The sequence below is a fragment of the Hyperolius riggenbachi genome, chromosome 5, assembly GCF_040937935.1.
Source record: "Hyperolius riggenbachi isolate aHypRig1 chromosome 5, aHypRig1.pri, whole genome shotgun sequence".
Taxonomy (NCBI): Eukaryota; Metazoa; Chordata; class Amphibia; order Anura; family Hyperoliidae; genus Hyperolius; species Hyperolius riggenbachi.
Window position 1 is genome coordinate 447,799,161 of NC_090650.1, and position 20,116 is coordinate 447,819,276.

Genomic DNA, 20,116 nt, shown 5'->3' on the forward strand with positions numbered 1-20,116 from the left:
GGGCTTAGCGGAGGATGGAGTGTAAGCTCCTGGGCCCAGCGGAGGATGGAGTGTAAGCTCCTGTGCCCAGCGGAGGATGGATTGTAAGCTTCTGGGCCCAGCAGAGGATGGAGTGTAAGCTCCTGGGCTTAGCGGAGGATGGAGTGTAAGCTCCTGGGCCCAGCGGAGGATGGAGTGTAAGCTTCTGGGCCAAGCGGAGGATGGAGTGTAAGCTCCTGGGCCTAGCGGAGGATGGAGTGTAAGCTCCTGGGCCTAGCGGAGGATGGAGTGTAAGCTCCTGGGCCCAGCTGAGGATGGAGTGTAAGCTCCTGGGCCCAGCGGAGGAAGGAGTGTAAGCTCCTGGGCCCAGCGGAGGAAGGAGTGTAAGCTCCTGGGCCCAGCGGAGGAAGGAGTGTAAGCTCCTGGGCCCAGCGGAGGAAGGAGTGTAAGCTCCTGGGCCCGGCGGAGGATGGAGTGTAAGCTCCTGGGCCCAGCGGAGGATGAAGTGTAAGCTCCTTGGCCCAGCGGAGGATGGAGTGTAAGCTCCTGGGCCCGGCGGAGGATGGAGTTTAAGCTCCTGGGCCCAGCGGAGGATGGAGTGTAAGCTCCTTGGCCCAGCGGAGGATGGAGTGTAAGCTCCTGGGCCCAGCGGAGCATGGATCACTGGGCCCAGCGGAGGATGGAGTGTAAGCTCCTGAGCCCAGCGGAGGATGGAGTGTAAGCTCCTGGGCCCGGCGGAGGATGGAGTGTAAGCTCCTGGGCCCAGCGGAGGATGGAGTGTAAGCTCCTTGGCCCAGCGGAGGATGGAGTGTAAGCTCCTGGGCCCAGCGGAGGATGGGTGGCTGCCTGAGATATGTGTCGGTGAGCTGGGAGATTTGGCAGGCAGCAGAGAAGAGGAGGCAGCCGGCCTGCACCCTCTCCAGGCATCTCCTGTCCCCACCCCTCCCGCATGAATGACATTCCTGCATCTGACATGACTAGCCCCGGGCCCAGCATGGGAATCACATCAAATGAAACAAAATACACAATTCCCAGCAGATGGGCCTGACAGCAAAGAGAACCTGTCGCAGCTGGTCCTGACAGCAAAGAGAACCGGTCTCACCTGAGCAGGGTGAGAGGGGCGTCTCCAGGTAAAAGCTTGCTCTCTTCACTGATTCTGTATATATGTGCTGCCTGAAAGCTGCACATACACATCAGATAACTGTCACCCAGCCACATCATTACAGTCACACTGAGCAATGACCTGATGCTCACAGGTCAGTCACAGACGTACACGTTCAGAGGTTAGTCGCAGGCGTGCGTGTTCACAGGTCAGTCACAGGCATGCACGCTCACAGGTCAGTCAAAGGCGTGCACGCTCACAGGCTAGTCGCAGGTGTGCGTGCTCACAGGTCAGTCGCAGGTGTGCGTGCTCACAGGTCAGTCGCAGGCGTGCGTGCTCACAGGTCAGTCGCAAGCCTGCGTGCTCACAGGTCAGTCACAGGTGTGCGTGCTCACAGGTCAGTCACAGGCGTGCGTTCTCACAGGTCAGTCACAGGCATGCACGCTCACAGGTTAGTCACAGGCATGCACGCTCACAGGTCAGTCGCAGTTTGCGTGCTCACAGGTCAGTCGCAGGCGTGCGTGCTCACAGGTCAGTCACAGGCATGCACGCTCACAGGTCAGTCGCAGGTGTGCGTGCTCACAGGTCAGTCACAGGTGTGCGTGCTCACAGGTCAACCACAGGCATGCACGCTCACAGGTCAGTCGCAGGCGTGCGTGCTCACAGGTCGGTCACAGGCAAGTGTGCTCACAGGTCAGTCGCAGGCGTGCGTGCTCAGCTCACAGGTCAGTCACAGGCATGCACGCTCACAGGTCAGTCACAGGCGTGCATGCTCACGGGTCAATCACAGGCGTGCGTGCTCACAGGCCAGTCGCAGGCGTGCTTGCTCACAGGTCGGTCACAGGCATGCATGCTCACAGGTCAGTTGCAGGCTCACAGGTCAGTCACAGGCTCACAGGTCAGTCACAGGCTCACAGGTCAGTTGCAGGCGTGCTTGCTCACAGGTCGGTCACAGGCATGCATGCTCACAGGTCAGTCGCAGGCTCACAGGTCAGTCACAGGCTCACAGGTCAGTCACAGGCTCACAGGTCAGTCGCAGGCTCACAGGTCAGTCGCAGGCTCACAGGTCATTCGCAGGCATGCGTGCTCACAGGTCAGTCGCAGGATCACAGGTCAGTCGCAGGCGTGCATGCTCACAGGTCAGTCGCAGGCTCACAGGTCAGTCATAGGCGTGCATGCTCACAGGTCAGTCACAGGCGTGCACGCTCACAGGTCAGTCGCAGGCGTGCGTGCTCGCAGGTTAGTTGCAGGCGTGCGTTCTCACAGGTCAGTCGCAGGAGTGCACGCTCACAGGTCAGTCGCAGGCGTGCACGCTCACAGGTCAGTCACAGGCATGCACGCTCACAGGTCAGTCACAGGCGTGCACGCTCACAGGTTAGTTGCAGGCATGCACGCTCACGGGTCAGTCACAGGCGTGCACGCTCACAGGTTAGTTGCAGGCGTGCGTTCTCACAGGTCAGTCGCAGGCGTGCACGCTCACAGGTCAGTCACAGGCGTGCATGCTCACAGGTCAGTCACAGGCGTGCATGCTCACAGGTTAGTTGCAGGTGTGCACGCTCACAGGTCAGTCGCAGGCGTGCGTACTCACAGGTCAGTCGCAGGCTCACAGGTCAGTCACAGGGGTGCGTACTCACAGGTCAGTCACAGGTCAGTCGCAGGCGTGCGTGCTCACAGGTCAGTCGCAGGCTCACAGGTCAGTCGCAGGCGTGCGTGCTCACAGGTCAGTCGCAGGCTCACAGGTCAGTCGCAGGCTCACAGGTCAGTCGCAGGCGTGCGTGCTCACAGGTCAGTCGCAGGCTCACAGGTCAGTCGCAGGCTCACAGGTCAGTCACAGGGGTGCGTACTCACAGGTCAGTCACAGGTCAGTCGCAGGCTCACAGGTCAGTCGCAGGCGTGCGTGCTCACAGGTCAGTCGCAGGCGTGCGTGCTCACAGGTCAGTTGCAGGCTCACAGGTCAGTCGCAGGCTCACAGGTCAGTCGCAGGCGTGCGTGCTCACAGGTCAGTCGCAGGCTCACAGGTCAGTCGCAGGTGTGCATGCTCACAGGTCAGTCGCAGGCTCACAGGTCAGTCACAGGCGTGCGTACTCACAGGTCAGTCACAGGTCAGTCGCAGGCTCACAGGTCAGTCGCGTGCGTGCTCACAGGTCAGTCGCAGGCGTGCGTGCTCACAGGTCAGTCGCAGGCTCACAGGTCAGTCGCAGGCTCATAGGTCAGTCACAGGCGTGCGTACTCACAGGTCAGTCACAGGTCAGTCGCAGGCTCACAGGTCAGTCGCAGGCGTGCGTGCTCACAGGTCAGTCGCAGGCTCACAGGTCAGTCGCAGGCGTGCGTGCTCACAGGTCAGTCGCAGGCTCACAGGTCAGTTGCAGGCTCACAGGTCAGTCGCAGGCGTGCGTGCTCACAGGTCAGTCGCAGGCTCACAGGTCAGTCGCAGGCTCACAGGTCAGTCGCATGCGTCCGTGCTTACAGGTCAGTCGCAGGCTCACAGGTCAGTCGCAGGCGTGCGTGCTCACAGGTCAGTCGCAGGCTCACAGGTCAGTCGCAGGCTCACAGGTCAGTCGCAGGCGTGCGTGCTCACAGGTCAGTCGCAGGCTCACAGGTCAGTCGCAGGCTCACAGGTCAGTCGCAGGCGTGGATGCTCACAGGTCAGTCGCAGGCTCACAGGTCAGTCACAGGCGTGCGTACTCACAGGTCAGTCACAGGTCAGTCGCAGGCTCACAGGTCAGTCGCAGGCGTGCGTGCTCACAGGTCAGTCGCAGGCGTGCGTGCTCACAGGTCAGTCGCAGGCTCACTGGTCAGTCGCAGGCTCATAGGTCAGTCACAGGCGTGCGTACTCACAGGTCAGTCACAGGACAGTCGCAGGCTCACAGGTCAGTCGCAGGCGTGCGTGCTCACAGGTCAGTCGCAGGCTCACAGGTCAGTCGCAGGCGTGCGTGCTCACAGGTCAGTCGCAGGCTCACAGGTCAGTCGCAGGCTCACAGGTCAGTCGCAGGCGTGTGTGCTCACAGGTCAGTCGCAGGCTCACAGGTCAGTCGCAGGCTCACAGGTCAGTCGCAGGCGTGCGTGCTCACAGGTCAGTCGCAGGCTCACAGGTCAGTCACAGGCATGCGTACTCACAGGTCAGTCACAGGTCAGTCGCAGGGTCACAGGTCAGTCGCAGGCGTGCGTGCTCACAGGTCAGTCGCAGGCTCACAGGTCAGTCACAGGCGTGCGTACTCACAGGTCAGTCACAGGTCAGTCGCAGGCTCACAGGTCAGTCGCAGGCGTGCGTGCTCACAGGTCAGTCGCAGGCTCACAGGTCAGTCGCAGGCTCACAGGTCAGTCGCAGGCGTGCGTGCTCACAGGTCAGTCGCAGGCTCACAGGTCAGTCGCAGGCTCACAGGTCAGTCGCAGGCGTGCGTGCTCACAGGTCAGTCGCAGGCTCACAGGTCAGTCGCAGGCTCACAGGTCAGTCGCAGGCATGCGTGCTCACAGGTCAGTCGCAGGCTCACAGGTCAGTCACAGGGGTGCGTACTCACAGGTCAGTCACAGGTCAGTCGCAGGCTCACAGGTCAGTCACAGGCGTGCGTACTCACAGGTCAGTCACAGGTCAGTCGCAGGCTCACAGGTCAGTCGCAGGCGTGCATGCTCACAGGTCAGTCGCAGGCTCACAGGTCAGTCGCAGGCTCACAGGTCAGTCGCAGGCGTGCGTGCTCACAGGTCAGTCGCAGGCTCACAGGTCAGTCGTAGGCGTGCGTGCTCACAGGTCAGTCGTAGGCTCACAGGTCAGTCGCAGGCTCACAGGTCATTTGCAGGCATGCGTGCTCACAGGTCAGTCGCAGGCTCACAGGTCAGTCACAGGGGTGCGTACTCACAGGTCAGTCACAGGTCAGTCGCAGGCTCACAGGTCAGTCACAGGCGTGCGTACTCACAGGTCAGTCACAGGTCAGTCGTAGGCTCACAAGTCAGTCACAGGCTGCGTGCTCACAGGTCAGTCGCAGGCTCACAGGTCAGTCGCAGGCGTGCGTGCTTACAGGTCAGTCGCAGGCTCACAGGTCAGTCACAGGCATGCGTACTCACAGGTCAGTCACAGGTCAGTCGCAGGGTCACAGGTCAGTCGCAGGCGTGCGTGCTCACAGGTCAGTCGCAGGCTCACAGGTCAGTCACAGGCGTGCGTACTCACAGGTCAGTCACAGGTCAGTCGCAGGCTCACAGGTCAGTCGCAGGCGTGCGTGCTCACAGGTCAGTCGCAGGCTCACAGGTCAGTCGCAGGCTCACAGGTCAGTCGCAGGCGTGCGTGCTCACAGGTCAGTCGCAGGCGTGCGTGCTCACAGGTCAGTCGCAGGCTCACAGGTCAGTCGCAGGCTCACAGGTCAGTCGCAGGCGTGCGTGCTCACAGGTCAGTCGCAGGCTCACAGGTCAGTCACAGGCGTGCGTACTCACAGGTCAGTCACAGGTCAGTCGCAGGCTCACAGGTCAGTCGCAGGCGTGCGTGCTCACAGGTCAGTCGCAGGCTCACAGGTCAGTCGCAGGCTCACAGGTCAGTCGCAGGCGTGTGTGCTCACAGGTCAGTCGCAGGCGTGCGTGCTCACAGGTCAGTCGCAGGCTCACAGGTCAGTCGCAGGCTCACAGGTCAGTCGCAGGCGTGCGTGCTCACAGGTCAGTCGCAGGCTCACAGGTCAGTCACAGGCGTGCGTACTCACAGGTCAGTCACAGGTCAGTCGCAGGCTCACAGGTCAGTCGCAGGCGTGCGTGCTCACAGGTCAGTCGCAGGCTCACAGGTCAGTCGCAGGCTCACAGGTCAGTCGCAGGCGTGTGTGCTCACAGGTCAGTCGCAGGCGTGCGTGCTCACAGGTCAGTCGCAGGCTCACAGGTCAGTCGCAGGCTCACAGGTCAGTCGCAGGCGTCCGTGCTCACAGGTCAGTCGCAGGCTCACAGGTCAGTCGCAGGCGTGCGTGCTCACAGGTCAGTCGCAGGCTCACAGGTCAGTCGCAGGCTCACAGGTCAGTCGCAGGCGTGCGTGCTCACAGGTCAGTCGCAGGCTCACAGGTCAGTCGCAGGCTCACAGGTCAGTCGCAGGCGTGGATGCTCACAGGTCAGTCGCAGGCTCACAGGTCAGTCACAGGCGTGCGTACTCACAGGTCAGTCACAGGTCAGTCGCAGGCTCACAGGTCAGTCGCAGGCGTGCGTGCTCACAGGTCAGTCGCAGGCTCACAGGTCAGTCGCAGGCTCACAGGTCAGTCGCAGGCGTGCGTGCTCACAGGTCAGTCGCAGGCTCACAGGTCAGTCACAGGCGTGCGTACTCACAGGTCAGTCACAGGTCAGTTGCAGGCTCACAGGTCAGTCGCAGGCGTGCGTGCTCACAGGTCAGTCGCAGGCTCACAGGTCAGTCGCAGGCTCACAGGTCAGTCGCAGGCGTGCGTGCTCACAGGTCAGTCGCAGGCATGCGTGCTCACAGGTCAGTCGCAGGCTCACAGGTCAGTCGCAGGCTCACAGGTCAGTCGCAGGCGTGTGTGCTCACAGGTCAGTCGCAGGCTCACAGGTCAGTCGCAGGCGTGCGTACTCACAGGTCAGTCGCAGGCTCACAGGTCAGTCGCAGGCTCACAGGTCAGTCACAGGCGTGCGTGCTCACAGGTCAGTCGCAGACTCACAGGTCAGTCGCAGGCTCACAGGTCAGTCACAGGCTCACAGGTCAATCGCAGGCTCACAGGTCAGTCGCAGGCATGCGTGCTCACAGGTCAGTCGCAGGCTCACAGGTCAGTCGCAGGCTCACAGGTCAGTCGCAGGCGTGCGTGCTCACAGGTCAGTCGCAGGCTCACAGGTCAGTCGCAGGCTCACAGGTCAGTCGCAGGCGTGCGTGCTCACAGGTCAGTCGCAGGCGTGCGTGCTCACAGGTCAGTCGCAGGCTCACAGGTCAGTCGCAGGCTCACAGGTCAGTCGCAGGCGTGCGTGCTCACAGGTCAGTCGCAGGCTCACAGGTCAGTCGCAGGCGTGCGTACTCACAGGTCAGTCGCAGGCTCACAGGTCAGTCGCAGGCTCACAGGTCAGTCACAGGCGTGCGTGCTCACAGGTCAGTCGCAGGCTCACAGGTCAGTCGCAGGCGTGCGTACTCACAGGTCAGTCGCAGGCTCACAGGTCAGTCGCAGGCTCACAGGTCAATCGCAGGCTCACAGGTCAGTCGCAGGCTCACAGGTCAGTCATGCTGAAAGTAACTAACAAGAATGAGATTAGAATTTTCACCCAGTCATTAATGAATAAAGGAGAGAATAGTGAACACTGCTGTCCCTCCTGTGACAATGGACCGGGGTCTCTGTTATCTCCTATGATTGTAGTGAGCGCAGCGCCCCCTAGCGGCCGCCCCGCGCTTCTGCCGCCCATTACAGCGTGCTATTATTATCAGCCTGATTATTATTCATGAGGCGCAGCAGCCCCGCCCCCTGCCCAGGTGCTTTTCCCTGCCAGACATGTGGCGGGCGTGGCTGAGAGCGGAGGGGGCGGGGTCACACATTTCACAACATTCCGCAACTCTTCTCCTATATAAGCGGCTGCAGAGAGTGCGGAGAGATGTGAGAGCCTGAGAGCCTGAGCCTGCCAGGTGAGTGTCCTCCTCTGCAGTGCCTGCTGCCTGCCCTGTACCCCCTGCTGCCTGCCCTGTGCCCACTGCCACCCCCTGCTGCCTGCCCCCTGCTGCCTGCCCTGTGCCCACTGCCACCCCCTGCTGCCTGCCAGGTGAGTGTCCTCCTCTGCAGTGCCTGCTGCCTGCCCTGTGCCCACTGCCACCCCCTGCTGCCTGCCCCCTGCTGCCTGCCCTGTGCCCACTGCCACCCCCTGCTGTCTGCCAGGTGAGTGTCCTCCTCTGCAGTGCCTGCTGCCTGCCCCCTGCTGCCTGCCCTGTACCCACTGCCACCCCCTGCTGCCTGCCAGGTGAGTGTCCTCCTCTGCAGTGCTTGCTGCCTGCCCTGTGCCCCCTGCTTCCCGCCCCCTGCTGCCTGCCCTGTGCCTAATAACACCCTCTCCTATACAGAGAATACCTGCCCTGTGCCCACTGCTACCTGCCAGGTGAGTGTCCTCCTCTGCAGTGCCTGCTGCCTGCCCCTCACCTCCTGCTGCCTGCCCCTCACCCCCTGCTACTGCCTGCCCCTCACCCCCTGCTTTTTGCCCTGTGCCCAATGCCACCATCTGCTGTGTGTTCCCATTACCCAGTGCCCTGTGTCCTGTATAGTGCCTGCGGTGTGCCCAGTGCCCTGTATAGTGATTGCTGTGTGCCCTGTATAATGCCCGGTGCCCTGTGTATATAGTGCCTGTGGTGTGCCCAGTGCCCTGTATAGTGCCTGCTGTGTGCCCTGTATAGTGCCTGCTGCCTGCCCTGTGCCCCCTGCTGCCTGCCAGGTGAGTGTCCTCCTCTGCAGTGCCTGCTGCCTGCCCTGTGCCCCCTGCTGCCTGCCAGGTAAGTGTCCTCCTCTGCAGTGCCTGCTGCCTGCCCTGTGCCCCCTGCTGCCTGCCAGGTGAGTGTCCTCCTCTGCAGTGCCTGCTGCCTGCCCCCTGCTGCCTGCCCTGTGCCTAATGCCACCCTCTCCTATACAAAGAATACCTGCCCTGTGCCCACTGCTACCTGCCAGGTGAGTGTCCTCCTCTGCAGTGCCTGCTGCCTTCCCCTCACCTCCTGCTGCCTGCCCTGTACCCACTTCCACCCCCGGCTGCCTGCCAGGTGAGTGTCCTCTGCAGTGCCTGCTGCTTCCCATGCCCACTGCTGCCTACCCTGTGCCCAATGCTGCTGCCTGCCCTGTGCCCAATGCTGCTGCCTGCCCTGTTCCCACTGCTGCATGCCCCTCACTCCCTGCTGCCTGCCCTGTGCCCACTGCTGCCTGCCCTGTGCCCACTGCTGCCTGCCCTGTGCCCACTGCTACTGCCTGCCCCTCACCCCCTGCTGTTTGCCCTGTGCCCAATGCCACCATCTGCTGTGTGCTCCCATTACCCAGTGCCCTGTGTGTATAGTGCCTGCGGTGTGCCCAGTGCCTTGTATAGTGATTGCTGTGTGCCCTGTATAGTGCCTGGTGGCCTGTATAGTGCCTGCTGTGTGCCCTGTATAGTGCCTGCTGTGTGCCCTGTATAGTGCCCGGGGCCTGTATTATACATGACTTCTTGCTCTGCAGTCTTTGGAAGGTGTGGATGAGGGTGTGTAATATGTAATACTCAGGGTCATGCTGGAAATATTCTGGGGGAGTTTCACAATTCTGTGTAAAGTTTGGAGAAGTCTCAGCGCTGGAGATATTGCTGGGATTTGTCAGGTTTCTGTTTTCATTCTTTTTAAAATTGGGATATACAATGGCGGACAACCTTGCGTTTCTGCATGAGTTATGCGTTCCTGTATATGATTTGTGTTCCTGTATATGTCTTGCATGTCCTCTGAGGGCAGTCAGTGACATGGCTATGTACTCTGTAATGTGCTGCAGAAGATGTCAGTGCTATATAAATACATAATAATAATATGGTAGGACATTAGACTATGACTATGGTAGGATTAGAGTGTGAGCTCCTCTGAGGACAGTCAGTGACATGACTATGTACTCTGTAATGTGCTGCAGAAGATGTCAGTGCTATATAAATACATAATAATAATATGGTAGGACATTAGACTATGACTATGGTAGGATTAGAGTGTGAGCTCCTCTGAGGACAGTCAGTGACATGACTATGTACTCTGTAATGTGCTGCAGGAGATGTCAGTGCTATATAAATACATAATAATATTATGGTAGGACATTAGACTATGACTATGGTAGGATTAGAGTGTGAGCTCCTCTGAGGACAGTCATTGACATGACTATGTACTCTGTAATGTGCTGCAGGAGATGTCAGTGCTATATAAATACATAATAATAATATGGTAGGACATTACACTAGGACTATGGTAGGATTAGAGTGTGAGCTCCTCTGAGGACAGTCAGTGACATGACTATGTACTCTGTAATGTGCTGCAGGAGATGTCACTGCTATATAAATACATAATAATAATAATATGGTAGGACATTACACTATGACTATGGTAGGATTAGATTGTGAGCTCCTCTGAGGACAGTCAGTGACATGACTATGTACTCTGTAATGTGCTGCAGAAGATGTCAGTGCTATATAAATACATAATAATAATATGGTAGGACATTAGACTATGACTATGGTAGGATTAGAGTGTGAGCTCCTCTGAGGACAGTCAGTGACATGACTATGTACTCTGTAATGTGCTGCAGGAGATGTCAGTGCTATATAAATACATAATAATATTATGGTAGGACATTAGACTATGACTATGGTAGGATTAGAGTGTGAGCTCCTCAGAGGACAGTCAGCGACATGACTATGTACTCTGTAATGTGCTGCAGAGGATGTCAGTGCTATATAAATACATAATAATAATATGGTAGGACATTAGACTATGACTATGGTAGGATTAGAGTGTGAGCCCCTCTGAGGACAGTCAGTGACATGACTATGTACTCTGTAATGTGCTGCAGAAGATGTCAGTGCTATATAAATACATAATAATATGGTAGGACATTACACTATGGCTATGGTAGGATTAGAGTGTGATCTCCTCTGAGGACAGTCAGTGACATGACTATGTACTCTGTAATGTGCTGCAGAAGATGTCAGTGCTATATAAATACATAATAATAATATGGTAGGACATTACACTATGGCTATGGTAGGATTAGAGTGTGATCTCCTCTGAGGACAGTCAGTGACATGACTATGTACTCTGTAATGTGCTGCAGAAGATGTCAGTGCTATATAAATACATAATAATATGGTAGGACATTACACTATGACTATGGTAGGATTAGATAGTGAGCTCCTCTGAGGACAGTCAGTGACATGACTATGTACTCTGTAATGTGCTGCAGAAGATGTCAGTGCTATATAAATACATAATAATAATATGGTAGGACATTAGACTATGACTATGGTAGGATTAGAGTGTGAGCTCCTCTGAGGACAGTCAGTGACATGACTATGTACTCTGTAATGTGCTGCAGGAGATGTCAGTGCTATATAAATACATAATAATATTATGGTAGGACATTAGACTATGACTATGGTAGGATTAGAGTGTGAGCTCCTCAGAGGACAGTCAGCGACATGACTATGTACTCTGTAATGTGCTGCAGAGGATGTCAGTGCTATATAAATACATAATAATAATATGGTAGGACATTAGACTATGACTATGGTAGGATTAGAGTGTGAGCCCCTCTGAGGACAGTCAGTGACATGACTATGTACTCTGTAATGTGCTGCAGAAGATGTCAGTGCTATATAAATACATAATAATATGGTAGGACATTACACTATGACTATGGTAGGATTAGAGTGTGAGCTCCTCTGAGGACAGTCAGTGACATGACTATGTACTCTGTAAAGTGCTGCAGGAGATGTCAGTGCTATATAAATACATAATAATAATATGGTAGGACATTAGACTATGACTATGGTAGGATTAGAGTGTGAGCTCCTCTGAGGACAGTCAGTGACATGACTATGTGCTCTGTAATGTGCTGCAGGAGATGTCAGTGCTATATAAATACATAATAATAATATGGTAGGACATTAGACTATGACTATGGTAGGATTAGAGTGGTGAGCTCCTCTGAGGACAGTCAGTGACATGACTATGTACTCTGTAATGTGCTGCAGGAGATGTCACAGCTATATAAATACATAATAATAATATGGTAGGACATTACACTATGACTATGGTAGGATTAGATAGTGAGCTCCTCTGAGGACAGTCAGTGACATGACTATGTACTCTGTAATGTGCTGCAGAAGATGTCAGTGCTATATAAATACATAATAATAATATGGTTGGACATTAGACTATGACTGTAGTAGGATTAGAGTGTGAGCTCCTCTGAGGACGGTCAGTGACATGACTATGTACTCTGTAATGTGCTGCAGAAGATGTCAGTGCTATATAAATACATAATAATAATATGATAGGACATTAGGCTATGACTATGGTAGGATTAGAGTGTGAGCTCCTCTGAGGACAGTCAGTGACATGACTATGTACTCTGTAATGTGCTGCAGAAGATGTCAGTGCTATATAAATACATAATAATAATATGGTAGGACATTAGACTATAACTATAGTAGGATTAGACTGTGAGCTCCTCTGAGGACAGTCAGTGACATGACTATGTACTCTGTAATGTGCTGCAGAAGATGTCAGTGCTATATAAATACATAATAATAATATGGTAGGACATTACATTATGACTATGGTAGGATTAGAGTGTGAGCTCCTCTGAGGACAGTCAGTGACATGACTATGTACTCTGTAATGTGCTGCAGAAGATGTCAGTGCTATATAAATACATAATAATAATATGGTAGGACATTACATTATGACTATGGTAGGATTAGAGTGTGAGCTCCTCTGAGGACAGTCAGTGACATGACTATGTACTCTGTAATGTGCTGCAGAAGATGTCAGTGCTATATAAATACATAATAATAATAATATGGTAGGACATTACACTATGACTGGTAGGATTAGATTGTGAGCTCCTCTGAGGACAGTCAGTGACATGACTATGTACTCTGTAATGTGCTGCAGGAGATGTCAGTGCTATATAAATACATAATAATAATATGGTAGGACATTAGGCTATGACCACGGTAGGATTACAGTGTGAGCTCCTCTGAGGACAGTCAGTGACATGACTATGTACTCTGTAATGTGCTGCAGAAGATGTCAGTGCTATATAAATACATAATATTAATAATAATAATGTATGCGTTGTTGAACTGCGATTGGCCGTCGTGTTTGACAATTGTCCATGGTTGGGCAGTCTGTCCGGTCACAGTCTCACAATGACATCACAGGGTTGTATTGAGTGGCAGCTGAGGAATGTGTGATGTCACTGACCTGTCTCTGTCATCCTGGGGCTTAGTGTCAGGAGACGATCACAGATAGTCAGGAGGTAACCGATTACACATTATTTACAAGAAAACAGTCCACAATGTGAGTCCGCTCTGATTACTATGTGACTGAGATCTGACTATCTATAGCTGGGTGGGACCTTCAGAGCTGAATGCAGACAAGGCCTGTAGATTCCGAGCATTGCTGTCAGTAAAGCTCACCATACATCAAGCGATTCTGATTCAATCGATAAAGCGATTTACTTTTTTAACCACCCTGGCGTTCTGATTAAATCGCCAGAGTGGCTGCGGGAGGGTTTTTTTTAAATAAAAAAAAAACTATTCCATGCAGCCAACTGAAAGTTGGCTGCATGAAAGCCCACTAGAGGGCGCTCCGGAGGCGTTCTTCCGATCGCCTCCGGCGCCCGTGTTTCGCTTACCTCGTCGCCATGGCGACGAGCGGAGTGACGTCCTGACGTCAGCCGCCTCCGATCCAGCCCTTAGCGCTGGCCGGAACTGTTTGTTCCGGCTACGCTGGGCTCGGGCGGCTGGGGGGACCCTCTTTCGCCGCTGCACGCAGCGGATCGCCGGGCTGCGGCGGCGATCAGGCAGCACACGCGGCTGGCAAAGTGCCGGCTGCGTGTGCTGCTTTTTATTTCATTAAAATCGGCCCAGCAGGGCCTGAGCGGCACCCTCTGGCGGTGTTGGACGAGCTGAGCTCGTCCAGACCGCTCAGCAGGTTAAGGAATTGACTTTAGTATGGTTGATGGAAAGTCGATTGACTAGTGGCCCACACACTACAAGCGATATCCTATGCGATTCACCTTCATATTTGATCTGACCGATATTGTGAATGCTCTGAATGCAAAAATCGATCAATGACATGTGACCAGCAGCCGATTCCTGTGCGATTTGACCGATATCTTGCATCCTGCTTGATGGACTAAGCTACTCGATTGGACATGAAATCAGCCACATTGATTGGGTATTCTGGGACACACTCCACTCTCTCTCAACTCTATAAAATGATCGAATCGAAAGGTCGGTCGTACAGTCAAATCATAGGGCCACCGTAAGTCAGGCTACCTGGTACACACTATGCAATTTCCGGTCAGATAGCCGCGTGGAATACATTCTTTCCGACAGATCCCATCTGATTTCCGATCATTTTTCTGATCGATTTTTGTATGGACGTAATCGGAAAATTGATCAGAAATCCGCTCTGACCTGTCGGAAATGATCTATTTGACCCATTTTACCAGAAACTGCACGGTGTGTACCAGGGATAACACAAACCTATATCAGTGATACTTTAGGGCTTATACACACCATGCAATCTTCCAGTCAGATCGACTGATCAATCATTTCCAGTATTGCACAAAATCGGTCTTTTTCTACATTGGAAGCAGATCAGACATGCTAGAAATGATCAGTTGATCTGACAGAAAAGTTGCATGGTGTGTATATGATTATACGTGCGTGCATGCAATCTCCTGACTCCTCCCTCTTTCACGCTTTGTGGGCGTGTCCCCCATTCCTGACTTGTGGGAAGAGTTTCTTCGTGGTCAGGTAGGTTGCCCAGTCCTGGGATGCGGCGTGTGCTGATCTGCCCAATGCTGATGAAATGTTTATGTCTGAAACCCTTTGTGCTGTGAGATTGCTGATTGGAAGATATCGATTATCTTCCGGAATCCCCCCCTCACATGATTGGAAAACGCTGGTTTAGGCTCGGCTCCCGCTACAGCGGAAAACTGACGTCTTTGTGTCTGTCTAACCGCAATAAGAAACTGACCGTACAGATTCTATAAATAGTGAGCAGATTCTATAAATAGGATCATTCACAGTTGTCGGTCCCCAGCGGATCCGCTGGATCGGTTGCAGTAAGTGGAAGACATTCTGGGGACCTGCCTTGTAAACGCTGCATCTACAGCATATAGAGGGAAACCCAAACTGCAATCTGGGGATCTGGGAAACATGGTCTCTGAGATGGACAGGAAAACAACTATAAGTTGGAGATGTAGTCTATTAATGTGATTACATCTCCTGGTTGGGAGTAGTTGCCCCCCCATTATAACAGGATGCTGAGCGGTTGTAGACTGCAGTGATTGCTGCGGGTGACATTGTCTGTGCGTCTGTGCGCAGCTGCAGTGTCGGTGATATGAGCAGAGCTCCCCTGTGTCCCCTGCAGCTCTCCCTTCCTATATAAACATCAGTCCGGTAATTCAGGTTTGGCTGGATGCCCCCCCCCCCCCCTCGCTGGGATCTATTCAGGGGTCTCTAGTGGTTTGTTAGTAAGAGTGTCTGGTTGTGAGCCGCACCCTGTGATGTCATTATCTCGCATGCAGGTTCCCTCCAGACGTGGAGATCTCATTCCCCCACAGACAGCGCTCCCCCATCGCTGGTCTTCCACCTGCATCACCTCTCCACCACAGACCGAGACAGGTCCTCTTTATACACTACAGGGCTACTCCTATACCTGAACGCACAATCCCCCGTCCTTCAGCTGTCACCCAGCGTGATCGGGACCCAATCACTAAAGCTGCCCATACAGTAGACTTTCACCAATCGATTCCTACCACACGCAGCACACAGAGTTTTTAAGCATTCGATACAATGCAACGCTATGGCCTAGCGATTGTCCGACCTGTCCAATCTATACTTTTCATGGGTTTTTGGTCAAAATCGATTGAATTGAACATTTAATGCCTGGTACACACGATACAATTTTCTCATCAGATCGACGGGATATTTCATACCTATCTGATCTTCTTCTGATCAATGAAGGAATCGTTGTTGAGATCACTACTGCACAAAATTGATTATTTTATCGATCAGAAGCAGATTTGACACGTTGGAAATTATCGGATGAGAAATTTCCCATCGATCTAATGGGAAAATTGTATCATGTGTAGCAGACATGAAGGGAACCATTCCCATTCAATAAGAGAGATTAAATGGGAAAATCGATGTGTGTATGGCCTTTAGATAACGGGCATGAGTTCCAAACTGCATAAAATAGATGGTCTCATGGACCAACCCTACTTCTCAGCAACGCGGCCGCTGGTGGGTGGAGCGTGGCTGATGGGTGGAGCGTGGCTGATGGGTGGAGTGTGACTGATGGGCGGAGCGTGGCAGATGGGCAGAGCATGACTGATGGGCGGAACTTGGCTGATGGGTGGGAGCGTGGCTGATGGGTGGGAGCGTGCCTGATGGGTTGAGCATGGCTGATGGGCAGAGCATGACTGATGGGCGGAGCGTGGCTGATGGGTGGAGCATGGCTGATGGGCGGAGCGTGGCAGATGGGCAGAGCATGACTGATGGGTGGAGCGTGGCTGATGGGTGGGAGCGTGGCTGATGGGTGGGAGCGTGGCTGATGGGTGGGAGCGTGGCTGATGGGTGGGAGCGTGCCTGATGGGTGGGAGCGTGGCTGATGGGTAGGAGCGTGCCTGATGGGTGGAGCACGGCTGATGGGCGGAGCGTGGCTGATGGGCGGGAGCATGGCTGATAGGTGGGAGCATGGCTGATAGGCGGAACGTGGCTGATGGGTGGGAGCATGGCTGATGGGCGGAGCGTGGCTGATGGGTGGAGCGTGGCTGATGGGCAAAGCATGACTGATGGGCGGAACGTGGCTGATGGGTGGGAGCGTGGCTGATGGGCGGAGCGTGGCTGATGGATGGAGCTTGGCTGATGGGCGGAGCGTGACTGATGGGTGGATCACAAGTTAATTCATCACCTTTCAGCGGGGATTTGTGCTAGAATATCAGAATATCCATTATACAATTACATATGTAAAGCACTTTTCTCCCACAGGACTCAAAGCCCATAGCTGTGTCTCAGATCAGTACAAGGTTGCTGGCTGGACTGTGTTACAGAGGAAATAGTCAAGTGTTCTTTTTAACAGACATAGTTTATTGATTTACTCAAGTGTTCTTAAATACCAGACTAAAGAGGTAGCTTTTCAGTTTGGACTTAAAGGGAACCTAAACTGAGAAGGATATGGATTTTTCCTTGTAAAATACCAGTTGCCTGACTCTCCTGCTGATCCTGTGTCTCTAATACTTTTAGCCACAGCCCCTGAACAAGCTTGCAGATCAGGTGCTCTGACTGAAGTCAGACTGGATTGGCTGCATGCTTGTTTCAGGTGTGTGATTCAGCCACTACTGCTGCCAAAGAGATCAGCAGGATGCCAGGCAACTAGTATTGTTTAAAAGGAAAGATCCATATCCCTCTCAGTTAAGGTTCCCTTTAAATTCTTCCAGGGATGGAGCTGTCCTGACTGGGTGTGGCAGGGAGTTCCAAAGTGTAGGGGCAGCATGACAAAAAGCTCTGTCTCCAAGAGGTTTTCAGGTGGACTCTGTGGGTGACTAAGTTGTTAGGTCCTTTTGATCTAATGTTATGGGGAGTGGGATATCAATAAGCCAGTTTTAAATAGAATATTCCATTTTATGGGTCCCGCTCAGTTCAGTGGTCACCAATCTCGTCCAGTTTATCTCAACCTTTCCCTTTCAGTGTTTGATGGGTCAGTAAAACCTTCCAGATGACCTCTGTTTTTGTTAGATTTGTGTTTGCCAGATTCGATGCTCTCATGGATCATGATGACCAGTCGTTGGAAATCTTTACCTCCAGATCTGAGCTTGTGTGATGGTTAAAAAACACACGATTGGTTTGCACGATGACCAGGGGACCTGGACCCCTCTCACTGGCCGGGGCCCCAAGGCCAACACGCGATACCTGGAGGGGAGTGCAGGTGGGCCTGGACCTCTCACACCCAGGCTCTGGACCAGCAGGTGCTCGTCAGCCAATTGCTTGTGTGTGTTGAATTTAGCATTCAGTATGGAGGCAGTGTTGGTGGGTTTTCTGGATGTGAGAGGTCCAGAGCCTGGGTGTGAGAGGTCCAGGCCCACCTGCACTCCCCTCCAGGTATCGCGTGTTGGCCTTGGGGCCACGGCCAGTGAGAGGGGTCCGGGGCCCCTGGCCATCGTGTGAACCAATCGTGTGTTTTTAAACGTTTTCTTTCAGCTCTAGGACATGGCGGTCGGACAGGTGAGCAGTTAGGGAGGGACCCCTGTGGGAGGGATGCCTGCACGGGGCGGTCCTGCTAGCGACGCAATCTTGCGATGGCGTCCAACTGAAGCCTCCCACCTGAATGCTAATGGCTGCTAGATGTGGTATGACAGGTAAAGGGTGTATGACAGTGCATCCTGATTGGCTGACGAGCATCTGCTGACCAATTTCAAATGTAGCTGGATGCATGTACTGCTGTGTTCTATTGCTTGTGTGTTTTGTGAGATGGTTGTCAGATCTCGCTGAGTGCAGCCAGGTGAGGGGATAACCGCCTTTGCCTCTGGCTACAGAGGGAACCGTCACTCTAAGTGGCCCTGCCGGTGTCCATTATGGGCTAGCAGGAGGCAGATGTCACCTGACCAGGTCTGTCCCCTGGAATGTAAGAGGTCAGGAAGGCTGCAGACCTGTCATTCTGACACTGAGGAGCCTCCATCTATTAGCAATGTTTGCTTTCTGAATAATTGTAAGACTTCTCAGAGAATCCAAAACATCTCCCACCAGTGTGTTTGTGTGACTGCGAGAGACGTCACCATATCTCACACAGAGGACAGAGCAGGGTGTGCTGCCTGGTGCTTTGTAATGGCCTGAGTTGGCACAGTGGTTCTGATATTGTGTAGGAATTACTTGTAGGCATTGATGGCTGGTGGATCATGGTGACATTAAACCTCTTCGCATAGAATCTGAAGGCTCAACATAACTAGTAGCCTAAGTAACTACTAGAGCCTGATCTCCGATGGTTAGCAGTGTAGTGTCCTCTCTGAGGGATCTCCGATGGTTAGCAGTGTAGTGTCCACTCTGAGGGATCTCCGATGGCTAGCAGTGTAGTGTCCACTCTGAGGGATCTCCGATGGCTAGCAGTGTAGTGTCCACTCTGAGGGATCTCCGATGGCTAGCAGTGTAGTGTCCACTCTGAGGGATCTCCGATGGCTAGCGGTGTAGTGTCCACTCTGAGGGATCTCTGATGGTTAGCGGTGTAGTGTCCTCTCTGGGGGATCTCCGATGGCTAGCGGTGTAGTGTCCTCTCTGAGGGATCTCCGATAGCTAGCGGTGTAGTGTCCTCTCTGAGGGATCTCCGATAGCTAGCGGTGTAGTGTCCACTCTGAGGGATCTCCGATGGCTAGCAGTGTAGTGTCCACTCTGAGGGATCTCCGATGGTTAGCAGTGTAGTGTCCGCTCTTAAGGAACTCCGATGGTTAGCAGTGTAGTGTCCACTCTGAGGGATCTCCGATGGCTAGCAGTGTAGTGTCCACTCTCAGGGATCTCCGATGGTTAGCAGTGTAGTGTCCACTCTGAGGGATCTCCGATGGCTAGCGGTGTAGTGTCCACTCTGAGGGATCTCCAATGGTTAGCAGTGTAGTGTCCACTCTGAGGGATCTCCAATGGTTAGCAGTGTAGTGTCCACTCTGAGGGATCTCCGATGGTTAGCGGTGTAGTGTCCGCTCTGAGGGATCTCCGATGGCTAGCAGTGTAGTGTCCACTCTGAGGGATCTCCGATGGCTAGCGGTGTAGTGTCCACTCTGAGGGATCTCTGATGGTTAGCAGTGTAGTGTCCACTCTGAGGGATCTCCGATGGCTAGCGGTGTAGTGTCCACTCTGAGGGATCTCCAATGGTTAGCAGTGTAGTGTCCACTCTGAGGGAACTCCGATGGTTAGCAGTGTAGTGTCCACTCTGAGGGATCTCCGATGGTTAGCGGTGTAGTGTCCACTCTGAGATATCTCCAATGGTTAGCAGTGTAGTGTCCACTCTGAGGGATCTCCGATGGCTAGCAGTGTAGTGTCCACTCTGAGGGATCTCCGATGGTTAGCAGTGTAGTGTCCACTCTGAGGGATCTCCGATGGCTAGCAGTGTAGTGTTCGCTCTTAAAGGATACCCGAACTGAAATGTGACATAATGAGATAGACATGTGTATGTACAGTGCCTAGCACACAAATAACTATGCTGTGTTCCTTTTTTTTCTTTCTCTGCCTGAAAGAGTTCAATATCAGGTATGAAAGTGGCTGACTCAGTCCTGACTCAGACAGGAAGTGACTGCAGTGTGACCCTCACTGATAAGAAATCCAACTATAAAA

At 53.6% G+C, this 20,116-nt stretch overlaps 1 protein-coding gene across 3 annotated transcripts in view; it reads left to right on the top strand.

The window, feature by feature from the left end:
* Positions 1–7,626: 7,626 nt before the first annotated feature.
* EPPK1 (epiplakin 1) overlaps positions 7,627–20,116 on the top strand; it is a 125,878-nt gene continuing 113,388 nt past the window's right edge. For all 3 annotated transcript variants that reach the window (XM_068238198.1, XM_068238200.1, XM_068238199.1), the window contains exon 1: positions 7,627–7,655. The gene's annotated coding sequence lies outside the window, so the exon portion shown is untranslated. The remainder of the gene's footprint in view (positions 7,656–20,116) is intronic.